Source organism: Equus caballus, chromosome 27, assembly GCF_041296265.1.
Source record: "Equus caballus isolate H_3958 breed thoroughbred chromosome 27, TB-T2T, whole genome shotgun sequence".
Lineage (NCBI taxonomy): Eukaryota > Metazoa > Chordata > Mammalia > Perissodactyla > Equidae > Equus > Equus caballus.
In genome coordinates this window covers 51,617,310-51,624,051 of record NC_091710.1, presented here as the reverse complement: position 1 = coordinate 51,624,051, position 6,742 = coordinate 51,617,310, and the positions used below count along the sequence as shown (strand labels likewise).

Below are 6,742 nucleotides of genomic sequence, written 5' to 3'. Positions count from 1 at the left end.
GAATGCCGAGGCTTTGTCTGCTCCAGGCTGGAGGAGAAGGAGGGAGAACATCGGCGGGACCTCCTGGGGTGGGTACTGAGACGCGGGGGTCCTTGTCTGGTTTTAGCCTTTCTATGCAGGGGCGCTGGACCCTGCAGTATTGGTGCGGAACTTGCACGGGCTACTGATGGGGGTCCGGCCCAGTGCGCCTTAGAAACAACGCGGATGGGGTGTCCCTGGGGGAGGGGTATCCACAGGGATGGCGGTTGAAACAAGGGACCCCACCAAAGGGTCCCCAAGTATGTGGGTGCTGGGCAGGGGCGCAGGGTCCTTGGGGGTCTCGAGGCCGGGGGTCATTCAATTCATCCCCATCCCGGGGGACCCCGCAAAGAAAGATGCGTCTGCAGGGAGCCCGATGGAAGTGGGTGGCAGCTTCCTCTCCTGCTGGGAAGGAGTTACTAGTTCAAACTGGAAAGGCGCTAAACAGTGTCTCCATCTGGTGCGGCCGCGACCCGGCTCCTCGAGGGATTGGGGCGTCCCCAGAAGATCGCCTCTGGCCCATCCCAAACCCCACAGCGGAGTTACAATCCTCTAGGGCCGTGCGGTCAACAAGTCCCCTCCCAATCCCCAACCCAATCCAGGTCCTCAAGCGACCTGCCCCGTTGCCGAGACCCCCAGGCCGGGCGCCGTGGTGGGAGAGCAGGGCGCCCCCACGCGGGCCTTCAGCACGTTTCGCACCCGCAGCACTTCACTGAGTCCAGGAGCCCGTTCTGGATGAAAGGGCCGGCTACAAGCGCCTAGGCTCTAGGAGAAGATTCTGCATCCTTGGGGGACCAAGCATCCAAGGAGGATCATGCATCCGTGGAGCGATCGTGCATTCGTGGGGGGCTCATGCACGAGGGACCATGCATCCTTGGGGAGAATCAGGCATCCACAGGAGTATCGTGCATCCGCGGGGATCCACGAAGAACTGGGCTGGGGTGCTCAGCCGGCGGGGTGGGGTGCCCTCGTGTCTGCACTGGCACACGGTGCTGTGCCCAGGCTTAGTCAGGCTACCTGCGCCTGTAGGGTTGGAGCTTGCTTCCTGGGGCATCTGGGTAGGTTGGGATGTTGGAGGGGCGAGCATGGCAGGCGGCCGGCCTTCGGCTGCCCTGCACTCACGGGGGCTCTGCTCAGATGCCAGGAGCAAGATGGAGAGCCTCAGGACTCCTGCGTGCATCCTCCTTGCTGGGCCAACGCCCCGCCGTGGTGCCTCCTGGGCCAGCCTCCTTTGCTGCCACCCCAAGGCAGGGAGGTTTCTGACCAGAGATCCAAATGCAACAGGCATTTGGGCCTGAGCTCTGAGGACCCGGTGAATGGTTCTACTTTATCCTAAGTTGGTAGCAGGGTGGGAGGAAGGGCAGCGTTTTCAAATCAGATCCAGCCTCCAATGTGGGCAGAGGCCTTTTCTCTGCTGTTTCCAACCTTCTAAGGGCCCTGGAAAAGGACTTCTTGAGGGTTAGTGACTGCAGGTAGGTTAGTCGGGGGGTGGTTATGATACCAGCTCAACACAAGGTTGACATAAGGGACCCGTACTGTAGAAGAGAAACCATGTTGTAACTTTGAATGACCTCTGAGTGACTAACCCAGCAGGACATGCACCCTCCAGGAGACCCACCTGCTTTGTGGATTTTATGACCCCTGCTGGTGCACGTACCTCCCAGATGTGATAAACGATAACTTTGTTCTTTTGAGTTCCTTAGGAATGTGATGACACCTGAACAGAGAGTCTATGCTGAGAGCCATTGTCAAAGACAACTGAAAGAGCTGGTGTGGGGACTCCTGGGTCATTCCTAATCCCCTCCCCTGTAACCCACTGTCCTATATAACTGCTTCCAGATTCTGTGCCCCGCTTACGATGGTCCTTTTGGACATTAGTTGGCCATCTTCTCTCTTGTTAGCAAGCTGTAACAAAATGCCCTTTCTCTGCCACCATCTTGCCTCCTGATGGCTTTTCTCTCATGATAAGCTGATCAGGCCCTTAGTGCCATAAGAGAAATCTGGGAACTGTAAAGGGACAATAATTCCTGCTCATGACTAGTTGACCTCTGATGAGTGATTTGTTGGATAAGCCCCTAGAGGCCACTGAGACTGCCTTTGTCCTGAGGATGTGCCCTTCCTGCTCTCCTGTGCCCATGCCAGCTGCCTCCTAATGCTCCAAATGGTGGAAACAGAAATGGCTACTTTTGGTGGGTCGAGGGGCTCACACCCTGAAGTAGGGTAAATTGCCTTGGTGTTGCACCACTGAGATCTTTCCTTCCCCACCCATCTGCGGTACCCTCTTTGAGAGAGGGGACCATCAGGTTAATAGGGTGCCCTGCCAGAGTGGGAGGAGCAATAGGACTTCACCCGAAATCTAGGAACTGGTTCACTGGCGTTTGGTTTTTCTATGTTTGTGTTTGTGTCTGTGTCTTTAAAGAGCTACAGAATCTGATGTCGTTTGGGTGAGTGACCTCGTTAAAATGCACCTGTGCCTAAAGTTGTCTAATATCTCCTCAGGATCGTGGGTTAGAGGCCCCACTGGTGAGATCTGGTTGCTGGGTTAAAGTCTCAAGGCTGGGATTGTGGGAGACAATTTAAGGGGGTCACAGCCGCTGGGGCACTCAAAAGGATTGGGTTAGAGTCCTGAGCTCTGGGCTAGGGTCCCAGAAGTACTGGATTTTGGTGTCTTTTCAAATTTGTCTATGTCTGACTGTTCTACTTGTTAAAATCGGCTGCCTGGGGACTGAGTTTCTCAGTGATTGTAACGAACTCTCTTTAGAAATTACCTTGTTTGTTGTGGCCACCTTGGGAAAAGCCCTTAAAATGGGGATAATTGTAAACAGCTGGCAAGATCACCTGGGATAATTTAAAACTTCAGTGGCCATTTTGGGCTTTTTTTGAGCCTCCAAACCAAGGAACAAGGGAAAGTCTTTACTCTTTAAAGAGTCAAGGGCTCCACCTTTTGACTGAAAGTTTCCAGAAGCTGTAAATGTTTACAGAGGACAGCAGAATCTTACCAAGCTTGTTCTGTGTCCTGAGGGCTTGCCTTGATAACTGTCAGGTTGTGAGGGGAGGGGGCGGGAGGGGTGTGTCTCAAAATATGGTCTGACAGAAATATGGTTGCTCCCCATTTTGCAGTAAGAGATAGTTGGACAGAAATGCAGGTTGCACTCCTGCTTGTGGCTAAGAGTCCTTCCAAGCTGCCGTCAGCCTCATGGGAATTACATTGGTCATTAGAAGAAAGCCTTGGTCGGGCCTTCATTGTAAGGGCTTTGATTTCAGGGATGCTTGAAATTTTCACTATATGATTGTAGCTGCAACATAAATATACTTTTGCCCAGCTTGTCTAGATTCTGAAACAATGGGAAATGCTAATTCCATCCCGCCTGTAGCTCCTTAGGCTGCATTCTCCTGAATTGGGCTCCTTTTAGCTGTAAGTAGGCAGTATGAGCTACTGAGGACTCATTGCCTCGATCCTTGTCCTCCCAGAGACAGCCAGTATTTCTCCTTGTCTCTGTTCTTGTGTGTGTATCATTTGTCACAAAAATGGAAAACCATAGAGCAAGATGCAGGCCCTCCATAAGCCTGTTGTCTGGGGTGGGCCTATAGGCTTTGCTGCAGGGTCTGCCCATGCAGTGTGTGCATAAGGTGGATTCTGTTGCTAAGGGCATCTTGGAAGCCAAAATGGCTGGAATATTGGTGGGCATGGGTCGAGCAGTAAAGAGCCATTAAGGCGCTCACCACCTCGAGAAGTCTCTTACACAATCCCCAGCCCTGTGGCATCTCCCTCCTGGGTATTAGCTGGCTCTGAGAGACCCAAAGCATAGCTAAAACTCTTAATGTGCCTATGAGATGAGATTTTTTTCTTTTTGTCTAGTGCTGTGTCTTGAGGGCTTGGCTTTGTGACCTCCCTGGTCATGAGGGGTCCAAGTGCATGGGGGCCTTTGTCGTCTCAACCTTTGTTCCTTGGTAGTGCACTACCATCTGTGCAGCAGAAGCCTTGCTTTCTTGGACTATTTCTGGGAGGGAACTTTCTGGATCTTGTGAGGGCTGCTCCTTTCGCACTCTCTCTTGGGGACGCCTCTTGCATCCATAGTCAAAACTGATGAGTTAACTGATCAATTAAAAACTGAGAAGGCAAATAAGACCCAGAAACTCCATCTTGGAGGAAACTTGAGTGGTTTCTCTGTGCCTTTATGATGTAGTTGGACAGGTAGATCGACCTAAATGTCATTTAAGTTACAACCCAATTTCTGAGAAACAAAGACCAATTGTCCTTAAGAAAAATCCTTGCCAGACTGGAAATTGAGCTCTAGAGAACCTTCAGATTCTACCCACTTCCCTTGTCTCAAAGAGCTTGCAAATCTTCTGGGGAATACCTGGCCCATCGGTAATTCCTAAGACTGAAGAAAAACAAAAAGGAGAAGAGCGGCCTCGCCAAAAATCTTGCATCTTGAGTGTCTGCTGCACAAATATTAGTAAAAGGGCTTAGAATCTCCTCTTCCAGCACATACCTGAAACTCCAACATTTCCATGTAAAAGCATCTCCCATCCCAGGCAACCAGGCCTCCCCACTCCTAGGCCCTGTCACGCGCACATCCATTCCCTCTCTGCTTCCACACACGTCTCTCTCAGTCACTGTTACAGGTAGTAATCATCTTTCTCACATACAGCACGGGTCATTTCTTTAATTTCAGGAAATAATCACAGCACTTTAAGAGTTATAGTCAGCCCTTTATTTCATTCTCTGGGCTCCTTGTCCTCCCTGTTCTTCAGCTCATCCCCACTGCAGACAGCATTTCCCTATTCCAAACCAACAGGTACCAAGACGTTGATGAGCCTCTGGGCAAGAAAACAAATAACAATCGGCATCTCTTTTATGGCACTCCTTCTGTGAGTCTACACCCTGGACCCGGGCTGTGGAGAGGAAGATATTTCAGTCACTCACTGGGAGCAGTAATCACTGAGAATGCGGGGTCATGACATGTGCACCGCAGAGCCGGAAGGAGAGGCTCCTTCTGCAGGCGCCTCCCTCAGAAACCCTACGGAGCCCCCGCTCCTTCTGCTCTGCTGCCACTGCTGCGTTGGTTCCTGGCGGGCAGGACAGCCTCTGCTCTAAAGAGGGCAGGTACCGAAGTGTCTGCCCTGAATGCTGACTCAAGGCTCCCCTGCCTGCACCCCAGCGTCCAGCCCCTGCTCCAGATGCTCAAGGGGACTCTGTGCAGCCTCATGCAGCCTGATGAGAACCAACCCACACTGCACACCCCGACATGCCCTGGGCACAAAAGGACAGGAGAGATTGGGCCAGAGGAAATGAGCAGAAAGAGCAGATGGGGTTAGGGGCCTTCTGTCCTGCCATCCCCTGTGCTGCGTCCAGGCCTCAGGAGGGGCTGGGGTGTGGGCCTGTCACCACGGGGCATCCAGTCAGAGACCACACACAGTAAAAGGGCAGGAATCAAAGAGGGGGAACACACCTGGCATGTCTCTGTGCCTCTATGAGGCCCCTCCTACATTCTCCCTTGTTTGTCCTCAATCAGACTCTGTAGGACTCTGGGGTTTGTTGTCATTTTCAGGAGAAGACAGGGTTGAGTGTGAGGACAGCTAGGTGACTTGTCTAAGTGCACACTGTGAGTCAGTGTTGGAGCTGAGAAAAACACACTGATGTTTTGGCTCCTGTGTCCAGCTTTCTCCCTTATCCTGGGCTCTCTCCCAGGCAGGGATGTTGGACAGTAAAAAAGCCCTGGAGACAGCACCTCCTACATGAAGTTATCTCCATGGCCTGTTCCAAGGATAGAAAGCCTGGCCTGGCCCAGTGGTGTCATCTCTACCTACTCCCTGGGTTCATCTTCCAGGGAAATGACCCCAAACTTAGCTTGAGAGATACTGAGGGCTGTGTTTCAGTCCATTAAGAGAAAACTAAGAATCTCCCTTGAGACTCTCATCCTTTGGTTGATGCACTCCTTGACACTCAGCTTTGTTACTTATTTCTAGAGCCTGAACCACTCTGCCTATACGGCCTGGTCCCCATTCCCTGGGCATGAGACCCCCGTGCCCCACACCAGCCAGGCTTCAGAGCTCACCTGGGCCAAAGTGAGCAAAGAGGATGAAGCAGGTCAGCAGCATGAAGCAGAGGCCCCCCATGGTGGTTGCTGGCTGGACCCTGGGTGGCGGAGGAGGTGGAGGAGCTGCTCTGAGACTGGGACGAGCGAGGCTGCTGTGGGTGGGAGGAAACTCTGTTATAAGGCTCCTGGGTGCTTGCACAATAGCACTTGTTTTGCAACCTTGCCTGCTATGATGCTGATTATAGACAACTATTGATTTCCGTACATGGGACCCTGTCCGTTACCCAACCCCCCTTCCTCAGGCACACCATTCATGTGAGAGTGGCCTCCCTTCTCACTCTGAGGTGGGATGCTTGACCCACATATCTGATCTCAGAGAGTGTTTGAGGATGGACCCCTAACCAAGGCCCCAGCAACTAGAAGGGAGATTCCATTCACCAAACTGATGATCAGGGGTGAGTTGTGGTGGAAACTTCCACGACTGTGAAGCTCAGCATGTTTGTTCAGTCATCGGAGAAAGAAAAGCTCTTTTTGTCTTGAAAGGTACAAAAACAACATTGCCCCAGGATTGCAGCAGCCGTCTCGCTTTTGTAAAGAAGTGGATCTGTGCACAAATCAGACAGTGGTGAAAATATCCTGGGTTCCTGGGGACATTGGTCCCAAAGCCTGACCTTCCTCTG

The 6,742-nt window shown here is 52.2% G+C and overlaps 1 long non-coding RNA gene across 1 annotated transcript; it reads right to left on the bottom strand.

Annotated features, from left to right (window-relative positions):
• Nucleotides 1-4,713: 4,713 nt before the first annotated feature.
• Nucleotides 4,714-6,249, bottom strand: LOC106782649 (uncharacterized). Its single transcript, XR_001379916.3, has 2 exons — nt 6,081-6,249; nt 4,714-4,917 (listed from the first exon to the last, which is right to left on the bottom strand). It is a non-coding gene; the product is annotated as an uncharacterized lncRNA (long non-coding RNA).
• Nucleotides 6,250-6,742: the final 493 nt, after the last annotated feature.